This window comes from Rana temporaria, chromosome 3 (assembly GCF_905171775.1).
Source record: "Rana temporaria chromosome 3, aRanTem1.1, whole genome shotgun sequence".
Taxonomy (NCBI): Eukaryota; Metazoa; Chordata; class Amphibia; order Anura; family Ranidae; genus Rana; species Rana temporaria.
This window is the reverse complement of record NC_053491.1, coordinates 93,495,852-93,508,486: the sequence shown is the minus strand read 5'-3', so window position 1 is coordinate 93,508,486 and position 12,635 is coordinate 93,495,852. Positions and strand designations below refer to the sequence as shown.

The 12,635-nt window shown below is 43.7% G+C and overlaps 1 protein-coding gene across 2 annotated transcripts in view; it reads right to left on the bottom strand.

Moving 5' to 3' along the window:
- LINGO1 (leucine rich repeat and Ig domain containing 1) overlaps positions 1 to 9,149 on the bottom strand; it is a 619,539-nt gene extending 610,390 nt beyond the window's left edge. For both annotated transcript variants that reach the window (XM_040342992.1, XM_040342991.1), the window contains exon 1: positions 8,514 to 9,149. The gene's annotated coding sequence lies outside the window, so the exon portion shown is untranslated. The remainder of the gene's footprint in view (positions 1 to 8,513) is intronic.
- Positions 9,150 to 12,635: the final 3,486 nt, after the last annotated feature.

Genomic DNA, 12,635 nt, shown 5'->3' with positions numbered 1-12,635 from the left:
GTGTGAATCGAGCGAGGTCCCGCTCGCTCACACAGCGCGGTGGCATCGCTGGATCCAGGGACAAGGTAAGTAACTTTGTCTGCTGCTGCAGCGAGGCGAGCCCGAGTCTGACTCGGGGTTACCGCTTTTGGTATGAAAATCTCATCCCGAGTCAGACTCGGGAATACCGCCAGGGGGGTTAATGTACACTACTGAAGTCACTCCGACTTCAGAAAAGGTTCCTGTACTACTTCAAGGTGACTTCTAGCAACTTGTTCCCATTGATTTCAATGGAAGTTGCCTCCAAAGTCGAATCACTGTCTGAACTGAAGCAACTTTACAAGAAAAGAAAATAGTTTACTCAGGCAAACCCCTCCCTCCCACAGAGCTGATTATTCTGTGATTGGCCACAGCCAAAGTCGCCTGTCCTGGAGGCAACTTTAAGTCACGTTGTAAGTTGCTCCAAGTCGCGCTGAAGTCGCACGGATGTCGCCTTGCAAAGTCGCGCTGTAAGTCGGGCTGCACCTGTGTAAACCGGCACTGAAAGTCAGCAGAGCGCTCCTCATTCACTAAGCTCTGGGGAAAATTTAATTGCAATGTGCAACTTCCTTCGCAAAGCGAATAGACTATTTTCTTTTAGTAAATCAACCCCATTGGCTCTATTACATAAGCCAGTAAGTGTGCCTTCACATTATCACAATGATCCCAAATATTTGAATTTTGGAAGACAATGAATAACCTATTTGTGTAATTACTAAAGCACAAATAAACATAAAACTCTGATGTCCTCTTTTGCGCCCCCTTTAATTTCTCTTGATTACAATTATCAAAAGACCAAACTATTAACACTGACCGAATAAATAATTTCTCCTACACCCCGTAACTGTAGCTTTATGACGTGTCCCGTCTGCAATGTGGCAAAGTGAAAAACTAATACCCCCCACCCTTTACCTCTCCCTATATACCCGCCTTTTACCTCTCCCTATATACCCGCCCCCTCCTCTGCTTTTTTCTGTTTATTTTCTTCTTCCATTTTTTCCTACTTCTTCGCCTGCTTCCAAGCAGGTATAAAACTGAAATGTCCTTTTTAACATCTATATTGATAACACTGTGTACAAATTACGGTTGCCAAACCTAACATTTATGACTTTGATGCAGAAATTTTGTTATTATTCTATAAAAACTATGAATGCCAATTTTGTATCTTACAAACTGTATGTACGCATCGCTTTTGCCTATTCAAACCTCTACCTGTTTGTTCATTGTATTTGCATATTGACCTGTCTCATTCAATAACATTTATGTAACAAATAAAAAATAAAAACATATGATCTACTTTTTAACATACAAGTTACTAATGGAAACTTCCGTAGGCACAGGAAAAGATAAGTAACAAAAGTAATTAATCATTTGCTTATTAATTAATGAGCCCACACAGGCTTATTCACACCACTATGTTTTAACATGATGTTCCCCTGTGATCTGACCTCATGGGAACCTCGTGTAAAATACTGTCCACTGGCATCAAAGGCACCATTCATACAACACTGTGCTGGAGTGAAAAAGCGCTGCAACCGGCATAGTAAGACATATTTCATTGTTCCTTGGGAATATGGGCAACTATCTTTTACCATATAGTGAAATAACCATAAAACATGCCCTATTTTATCAGGGTCCCAATAGAGGCTAAAACTGAAAATACAAAGACACTATTAGATATCTGTCTCCAAATACAGATAGATTCTGATCCAAAAAAAAAAAACATTATCTATAATGAAAAATAAATTATATGACTCTAAACAAGTTGCTAGCATTTCAACACATACCACTTTCTTCCTTATATATACCTGTTTTTATTGTCATATCTTTATGCTTTTGATGAAGGCCTAAGGCCGAAACACGTCAGTATTTTTGGATGATGTTACTGCTGTAATGCTTCAATAAATATTTTCTATGGAGAAGCTGTTGCGTTGCCAGCCTGTACTTTCTATGGATCACTTGTGAGCTTAATTAACCAGAGTACCGACTACTCTACACACCAACTATACTATATAGCGGTAGAGCTTGGGTGAGTTTTCCTCTTGAAACCACTTTCCCAAGTTCATTGTTCATGTGTGATGGCTTTTTCAGGCACATACAGGTGAATTCAATAAAGCACTTATGATACTTTTATGGTGACAATGGCCAGTGCCAAATTCAAAAATTCCTGCTGCCAGTTTCAGTATCTTTAACGATACATGTAGTAAATTCAGGTAGTTCTTAAAGTGGTTGTAAACTCAACCACACAACTTGCACCTAAAAGTAAGCCTAGATTAAGGCTTAACCTGTAGGTGCAAGAAATATCCGCGCCTGTAATTAATGTAAATATCTCCTAAACTGTGCAGGTTTAGGAGATATTTACATTAATTACAGGCGTGGATATGTAGACAATGGCGCAGGCGCACGGAAAGTGCCGTTTTTCACAATGGCATAACCTGGGTAAATGCTGAGTTTTCGCACATGCGCGGGAGTGACGTCATCGCCGCTCCGGCCAATCACAGCGCCGGAGTGGCAAAACAAGGAAGTATCTGCGAGGGGACATGGTGGTAGCAGGAGCCGGCAGAACGAGGAGGACTACGGGGGCTTCGATTTCAGGTAAGTGGCACATAATGAGCTAGTCTGCTATGCAAACTAGCTCATTATGCCTTTCTCTTGCAGGATTAGGTTTTTCCCCATTTTTCACGGGGCGGTTTACTTCCTCTTTAAAGTGGTACTACGGCTACGCTAAATTAAAAAATAATTACCTTCAGTTTGAAGATAATTAAACTGGAGGTAATTAAGACCAACTCTAAATTGGTGTACATACAGAGGCATGCAGAGCGCCTGTCTCTGTACACTGTGTAGCAGAGTGGCATGTTTGCCTCCGCTACCACCGGCTCACACTGAGTAACACTGAGGCCTCGTACACACGACCGTTTTCCTCGACAGAATCCATCAAGAAACTTGGTGGCAGAGCTTTTTTGTCAAGGAAAACGGTCGTGTGTATGTTTTTTATCGAGAAAACTGTCGAGGAACTTGACGAGGAAAAAAGAGAACAAGTTCTCTTTTTCCTCGACGGGAGTCTCAATTTCCTCGTCGGGCTGGTTTTCGACGAGAAACACGTTCGTGTGTATGCTTAGAAACCCGCGCATGCTCAGAATAAAGTATGAGACGGGAGCGCACCTTCGGTAAAAGTAGCATTTGTAATGGAGATAGCACATTCGTCACGCTGTAACAGTCTGAAAAGTGCAAATCGTCTCTTACCAAACTTTTACTTAACACGCAGTAACATGAGATTAGCAAAAGCAGCCCCAAGGGTTGTGCCAGTGGAATCAAACTTCCCCTGCCGTTGTATGTGTTGTATGTCACCGCGTTTGAGAACGAGGAGATTTTGTCTTGACCGTGTGTACGCAAAGAAAGCTTGTCGAGTTTCTAGACAAGCCTAACAAGGAACTCGTCAAGGAAAACGATGTGTCTTTTCCGACGAGTTCCGACGAGTTCCGGAACAACAACAACAGGACGTCCAGGGACGTCCACCCGGCACTTGAGAGCCGCGCTGTGGACGTCTTTTGTCCATAGCGCAGATCCCAAGTGGTTAAATAACCCCCATAGACTAACATGCAGGGGAGTTTAGAGGCAGGAAAAAAACAAGCCCCCAGGAGCAGAAAAAAATAAAAAAAAAATGTTCAGTGTGCATGAGGCTTTAATCAGGTGACTCTCTGATGTTCTTGGAAAGAGAGTTCCAACGTTTCAGGGCATAACAGGAGAAGGAGTCTAGACATGTTTGAGGGGCACACAGAAGACCAGAATTAGAGGAGCTAAGGTTACAAGGGGCCGGATGTGATAAAAGTTGAAACAGATAATGAGATGCTGAGCCACGCAGAGCCTTATAGGTGAGCATGAGAATTTTGAAGTCAATGGAAACAGTTAAAGAAGAACACACTACCAGTTCTGTATTAATGGAGCCTTACCAGCAGTAAACAGACAAGGTCACAATGACAGTACAAAGCAAGATATACTTGTTTCAACTGGCCATTTCTCAAATCCCATACCACATCCATCACTGTAAACAGCTGGCTACATAAAGAAATGACCTGATAGCAGGAACTTCCACAGGTAAACATTTCCCATAAGGAACAACTTCTTCCTTTCTGCTGCCATCTCGCTGAGCATGCAGGAATGCTTCAAAGTGAAAAAGAGGTAACGACCGTCTTATACAGAAGCAAGGCCTGCAAAAATATGGGAATTGCTAACTGGGAGTTTGTTTTTTTTGGCCAGACCTTGAAATGGCCTACAGGTAAGAAAATAAAATAAATTAACATTTTATAAAGCTGCACAGTTAATACCTACTGGAACCCCTTGGCTGTATAGGCTATTTTCTGGAAAAGGTGAACATAGCCTTTAAAGTGGATGTAAACCCAATTTTGTATTTTGTTTTCTGTCACAATGTACAGTATAAGATTTCCTATCATCTGTGCCCAGTCTTGCCACAAAGAGTTAATCCAGCTCTGAGCAATCCTCTTTTCTTTTTTCAGTGAGATAAATGGGCAAACAGGAGAAAACGCTTGTCCGTTCTTCCCCCTTGCTGTGAGTGACAGGTTATTTACATATCTCATGCACTAGCCTGAGACAGGCTTTATTTTTTAATTCCCACCCCCACTCCTTTTCTGAAGTCATGTGGTTACTTTTCTGGATTTTGACTGAATGTTAGTGATCATAGCAGAAATTAGTGTAAGGAATACACAGGGGAAAATGCATGTTGACAAGGGGAGTGTATAAGTGGGCGGGGAGTCTACTGACATCACAACTCCACCCACATAGCTCTAGACAACAGATCCACCCACAGAATCTGCAGTTTTTCAGTTATTATAACAGACAAAGGGGAGATATTTGACAGGTAAGGATACATGCAGGAGGCGTCTATATTCTTATAGATCAGCACTATGGCAGTAGTTTAGAAAGGATGAGAGTGGATTTACATCCACTTTAAGTCAATTTCCCAGTTTAATTCATATACAATAAGCAATGGCCAGAGATGCAACCATAGACAAAAACAAACATCTACATTGAGCATTTTATACATTTCTATTGGCTCTGCCTTGCGTACAGTATGTGTGTATATATATATATATACACACACACATATACATATTTTATATATATATTTATATTTATATGCATTGTTTTACATCTCATGATAGGCAAATCTAGAAAGGTTATAGAATCAGTTAATAGAGAACAGTAATTGAGAATTTAGTTAATACTGGTATCAATCACTTGCCCTGTTTTGATATGAAAAATGACAGCATAAATCAAATAGATTGTCTCCTGTTGCACTCTCATTAATAATAAAAAAAATAATAATGAGTTAAACAGTACATAAACTGACAGTAACATTGGGACAGGCAAAAGAATGAGATTGAGGTAACATGCTAATAGCTGAAATCTTGTAGATAAATTATGAATCTGGTAGAAAGACTTCAAAGTAAAATAAAAAGAGAAAGCGCTGAAAGTTGGGTACCGGTTAAGGGCAAAAGAAGAAAATAGGACAGCAGGTGATGAAAGCAGTAATTATTCAGAAGGCAGTGAATTGGTAGAAAGGACGGAGAGATAAGGAGATCAGGAATGACAGAAAGAAGAAGAGAAGAAAGACAGGTAGAGAAATAAACTGGCAGAGGGCAAAGCGCAGAGGGATAGGCGGCCATGGAGAGACGGTGGAAAGGATTAGAAAACCCGCAGCCTTTAGATTGTAGGAGACTGGCAAAGTAATGAGATGAGACTGTACAAGTGCCTGCTCTTCAGCGGGATTACCATGTCATTGTAATTCAATTTTTTTGTTGAGGGCCTAAATGATATATATAACATTCAACTTGAGCAGAATGCCAGGCAAAATCACATCCTATCCAGAGTCACAGGTGTACCAATGCTGGGTGTAAATCTGGGCGGCATTATCTAGGAAGGCCAAGGACACACTGGGGTTGATTTACTAAATCTGGAGAGTGCAAAATATGGTGCAGCCCGGCACAGAACCCAATCAGTTTCTAGTTTTTTTGTCAAAGCCTAATTGAACAAGCTGTAGCTAGAAGCTGATTGGCTACCAGGCACAGCTGCACCAGATTTTGCACTCTCCAGTTTTAGGGCTCTTTCACACCGTTTCTGGGTCCGCTCCGTGTGTCCGCCAAAGCTCAGCGGGGATCCCCGCTGAGCTGTCGGCGGATAGAGCGGTCCCCGCACTCTGCTCCGCTGTCCCCTATGGGGGATCGGATGCAGACGGAGCGTCTTTCCGTCTGCATCCGATCCGTTCCGCCGAATGGAAGAAAAATAGGGTTTCTTCCGTTCGGAAAAGCGGATCCCGACGGACGCGGACGCTAGCGGATGCTCCCTCCGCTAACGGACGTGATCCCATAGGGATTCATTACAAGTCCGTTAACGGACTTGTAATGAACGGACGAACGGTCCGCTCGTGTGAAAGGACCCTTAGTAAATCAAGTCCCCTGTGTGTTTATCCCATATACATCCAATTCTGCGCCTACATCATAAACACGTAGGGCTGTAAATGTGTGTACCTCAACCAGCTGCAGCGAATTTCAGCTTGCCATAGATTTAGACAGGGCTGAACGCTGCACCCGTGCCTTCCGGGCACTAGAAATAGACGCACACCTGTATAAGATCTAAGGTGGGCAGAAGGTGGAGGCTTCTGCTCCTAGGACAGAAAAGAGGGCCTACATCCAACAGCTACACTGCCCAGAGCCGTATTAGTGCCGGTTCACACTTCTGTGATGCAGGAACCAGCGCGATTTTCTTCCTGCATCGCATACAACTTGCATACTACCCTCTGCAAACCACTTTGGGTGTCAATGCAAAAAAAGGCATAGGACCCTTTTTTAAATGCAGTCCGCGGCTGCCCCCAGATCTGTGTAAATCGGCTCCATTGAAAGCCAGTCAAACTTGCCTGTCATGTGATTCGGATGCGGGGAAACCCAGCCTTAATGACACCCCCAGATTGGTTTGCATATCGCAGTGCGAACTGTGAATTCGGACAGGAATCGGATCGCATAGTTGTGAACACCCATACGATCCGATTCTGGTGCTGACAAAAAAAAGGGCCATGCACGATTTTGGTCCGAATGCGATGCAAATTCAGCCATACAATCTGTATGGCTGAATTCGCATCGCACAGACATCGCAAGTGATCCGCACAGCAGTGAGGTGCGAATCACATGCGATGTCTGTGATCACAGAAGTGTTTTTTTTTTTTTGTCTGGCGCTGACAATTTACGAAGTGCTCTACAGATATATGAAATACTGAAGAAGTAGAAACACAGGAGAAAATCTGCATAACAACTCAAGAGCCAAATTATAATGTAACTAATACTGCTGTACACATAATAAGGAGAAGCAGCATAAAACGTAGAGATAAGGTGAACAGCGCAGCGGACGGCAAATCAAAGCGACACATCAAGGCATTACTTAACACCAGGCCACTCAAAGATGGCTGCCACCATAATCTTCCTGGTGACACACTAAATCCCAGCTACTGCAGCTGGATACACAACTTTGTCACATTGTATAAAGGACACAAGGCAGGGGGATGTATCATCCATTTGTTGTCACAATATTTGTTATTACAGGAGATACTTGCAACATTTGTTACAAATACAACATACTATTCACAAGCAGAGCTAGTTGACAAAACATATTGATATGGTATGTAAACATAAAGCCTTTACCTGCCCATGTGACACACCGGTTTGCAGTTCTGAGCAAATTTCTAAAAGCACAGAAATAAATCGCAGGACACAGGGAGGCTGCTGGAGTGCAGACATGACGGTGCTGGTACAGTGGCTTGGGAGGCAGTAAGCAGTTGCGCACAGCAGCACAATGATATATGAGCCATTGATGGCAAATTGTGCACACATGTACAAGTATATTAGTGAGAGCAACGTCCTGCAAACATGGACGCCCCCTTTAAATTTAACACACATTATATATATATATATATATATATATATATGTGTGTGTGTGTGTGTGTGTGTGTGTGTGTGTGTGTGTGTGTGTGTGTGTGTATATATATATATATATATATATATATATATATATACACACATAAATATATATATATATATATAAACACACACACACATTATATATATATATATATATATATATATATATATATATATATATATATACACACACATATATATATATATATATATATATATATATATATATATATATATATATATAAAACACACCCATACACACACACACATATATATATATATATATATATATATATATATAAAGCACACACACACATATATATATATATATATAAAAACACACACACACACACATATATATATAAAATCAGTCGAGCATTCTCTAATCTTTAATAGACACAAAGAGCAGATCATTGCCCAGCAATAAATAAATCAATCACCAGGATTGCATAACCTAAATGGATGGATCCGATTTTGTAGCAGGCCATGAAGACAGAGCCAGGGACTCACCTTGTATCAGATGGGACTGTTCATCTCCCAGGACAGGGTGTAGATCTGCTGCTGCCTCTCACCTATCCCTCTGTGGGCTGCCTGTAGAGAAGGGGACAGTCGGGCGCAGAGTGTCGCAGGGGTACGGTGTGACCGATTAGGACAGGCATGGTTTGTCCCCCATGGCAGAGTCCCCCCAGATCCCCTCCTTGCAGAGAATCCCTGGGATGGATGGATGGAGGGTGACAGCAGCTGTCACAGATGTCTCAGATGTCGGAACCCCTATTAGGGGCAGCTCGCTTCTCCACCGTCATCCCCTGAATCCAAAGTCCTTCTTTCCAAGCAGGTGGAAGGCGATGGCAGGCAGGCAGGTGGGGGAGGAGGAGGAGGAGGGAATGCAAGCTAAGCAGGACTGGGAATCACATGGATGGTCCAGAATCCTGGCGATGTGTGCCCCCCTCCTTCCTGGATTTGGGGGATCCCCCTCTGTCCTTGTGCTGATACAGTCTGTGTGTATGTATGTGTGTGATCAGCCTTCCTCCCTATCGGATCCTCTATCTGGCAGACTGGTCCAGCTGCCCCTCCCAGCAACTGCTGACTGCAGAGATGTTGTGTTCCATCACCATGTGCATTCTGGGCTCTGTAGTCCTGAGCTGTCACTTCATTGCATCCTCAGCTCATTGGCCCCTATAGCAAACTGATTTGGGGACCATGCAACTTCCTAATCTTTTTATGTGCAATGCATTCTGGTCAAGGTTTTTTTTTTTTTTTTTTTTTTGACCTTAGAACGAATTGCAATGCATGCTGGGCCCTGTTCTGCTCTGGTTCTGTGTTACATAATGCCATGCATGCAACAATCTGATCCAACGATTCTACACAGAGTTGGGCAATAAGATTTAGGGCCAGTTCACACCAGAGGCAGTTGCGTGCGCTTTATTTCCTCCACTGAGGCCCCGTACACACGACCAGTTTCCTCGGCAGAATTCAGCTTCCGACCGAGTTTCTGGCTGAATTCTGCCGAGGAAACTGGCCGTGTGTACACTTTCGGCCGAGGAAGCCGACGAGGAGCTCGACGAGGAAATAGAGAACATGTTCTCTATTTCCTCGTTGTTCTATGGGAGCTCTCGTCCCGCCGAGCTCCTCGGCGGCTTCAGTGCTGAACTGGCCGAGGAACTCGATGTGTTTGGCACGTCGAGTTCCTCGGCCGTGTGTACGAGGCTTAAGGCTGGATTCACACCTATGTATTTTTAGTGCTTTTTGCAGATTTGCACTACAGAACATCAGGGCTGTCTTCATAGGCGTGCGCACAGGGTGTGCCAGGTATGCCCAGGCACACCCTAATCACCCTGTGCAGCACAAATTCACCCTACAGTGCTGGCTCCCCTCCTGCTTCCCCTCGCAGCGCATCCAGCTTCCCTACTCTCCTCTCCCTCCGGCTGTTGCTGCGGGGATGTTTTAGGATGAGTGCGGGAAGGGGCAGGTAAATACGTAACTTACCAACCCCTTCCCTTTCAACGTGAGTGATCGGTAGTATGTGTTGAGTTTTGGGGTGCACACCCTAATGCAATAGACTGCGCACGCCTTTGGCTGTCTTTAATGTTGATTGGACCCTGGGCAAAAAAAAATGCCCCCCCCCCCTCCTCCACCTGCTCTGAGACATACAATAATTATCAGCTAGACTTAAAATCAGTTTACTGTATCAGATTAGGCAGTGATTGTGATTGACTGCCAGAGGTTACAGCATATCATTACCACTTACTGACTGGTTGCTAGAGGTTACAGCATATCATTACCACTTATTGACTGGTTGCTAGAGGTTACAGCATATCATTACCACTTATTGACTGGTTGCTAGAGGTTACAGCATATCATTACCACGTATTGACTGGTTGCTAGACGTTACAGCATATCATTACCACTTATTGACTGGTTGCTAGAGGTTACAGCATATCATTACCACTTATTGACTGGTTGCTAGAGGTTACAGCATATCATTACCACTTACTGACTGGTTGCCAGAGGTTACAGCATATCATTACCACTTACTGACTGGTTGCTAGAGGTTACAGCACACATTAACTACGTGCCGACCAGCCACCGTCATTTTACGGCGGCAGGTCGGCTCCCCTGCGCGAGAGCCCGTAGCTATACGTCGGCTGTCGCGCAGGCCACTAGGGGCGCTTGCCCCCGACTCCCGTGCGCGTGCCCGGCGGGCGCGATCGCTCGTTACAGAGCGGGGACCGGGAGCTGTGTGTGTAAACACACAGCTCCCGGTCCTGTCAGGGGGGGGAAATGCTGATCTTCCGTTCATACAATGTATGAACGGAAGATCAGTCATTTCCCCTAGTGAGGCCACCCCCCTAAAGTTAGAACACACCCAGGGAACCCAGGGAACATGCTTAACCCCTTCCCCGCCCCCTAGTGTTAACCCCTTCACTGCCAGTGGCATTTTTTAAGTAATCCAATGCATTTTTATAGCACTGATCGCTATAAAAATGCCAATGGTCCCAAAAATGTGTCCGAAGTGTCCGCCATAATGTCGCAGTACCGGAAAAAAAACCACTGATCGCCGCCATTACTAGTAAAAAAAAATATTAATAAAAATGCCATAAAAATACCCCCTATTTTGTAAACGCTATAACTTTTGCACAAACCAATCAATAAACGCTTATTGCAATTTTTTTTTTTTTTACGAAAAATATGTAGAAGAATACGTATCGGCCTACACTGAGGAAAAAAAATTTTTTTTTATACATTTTTGGGGGATATCTATTATAGCAAAAAGTAAAAAATATTCATTTTTTTTAAATTGTCGCTCTATTTTTGTTTATAGCGCAAAAACTAAAAACCGCAGAAGTGATCAAATACCACCAAAAGAAAGCTCTATTTGTAGGACGCCAATTTTGTTTGGGAGCCACATCGCATGACTGCGCAAGTGACGCAGTGCCGAATCGCAAAAAGTGCTCTGGTCTTTGACCAGCAATATGGTCCGAGGGTTAAGTGGTTAAGGCTCACTGATTAGTTGCGAGGGATTAAAGCACATGATTTCTTCTTGTTGATTGGTTGCTAGAGGTTACTGTACAGTAATACTGCTCACTAATTGGTTGCCCCTCTTCACTGCAGAGGGGCATGATATTCATATGAATGCTGCCTTTATTTACATATGAATGCTGCCGCTCTGAGCTATTTGCATATGAATGCTCCTGTTATTTACATATTAATGACGGTTATTTACATGTAAACACAGGGTCTGTAGGTGAGTCATCTGTAGTTTGCGGGTGAGTCATATGTACACAACAATAGGGCAGAGCAGTGCAGCATTAGTAGCAACACTTCACACTGAGATATCAGGACACAGCACAGGACTAAAACTTCAAGGCACAAGGGAATTTAAACTGGGATAGTTGGAAAGTATTAGACAGCTGCTTTGGGCCCCACAACAATGACAGGGCCCAGGGCAGCTACCCATTTTGCCCTGCCTTAAAGACGGCCACGCAGAACGTGTTCCATAGAAAACCATGTTAAATGGACTGTAGTAAAAATCTGCAAAAAGCAAAATGTATAGGTGTGAATCCAGCCTAAAAATGCATGCACAGTGTTTTCCATGCATTCCAATGGCTCTAGTTCACACCATGCAGTCAGTTTCCAGTGCAGAAACTGACCGGAAACCAACTGCATGGTGTGAACGACACAAGGACCGCGGGCCGAATCTGGCCCTCCAGGCCATTTCATGTGGCCCACGCACCTCTTCTACAGCTGCAGGAGAGCTCCAGTCCTCCTCTGGTCCTCCTCCAGACCCCTACTTTTTGCTTTCAAGCAATGCATCCAGTTTCTTCCCAGCAGCAGCATAAGGAAAGGGGGGTGATGTAAGGGAGGGTGGGGGACTCTTGACACCTAATGTAAAGGGGAGGGGATTCTCTGGACATCTAATCTTACAGATACAATCGGCCCTTTTGAGGGAAATCATAATGCTCATGTGGCCCACAATAACATTTAGTTTGACACACTTGCAGAGGCGTTGCTAGGGGGGTGCGGGGGGTGCGGTCCGCACCCGGGTGACACCCGCTAGAGGGGTGACACCATCCCGACATTGAGGATTTAAAAAAAAAAAAAAAAAATGTTTGATTTTTTTTTTTTTTGCCG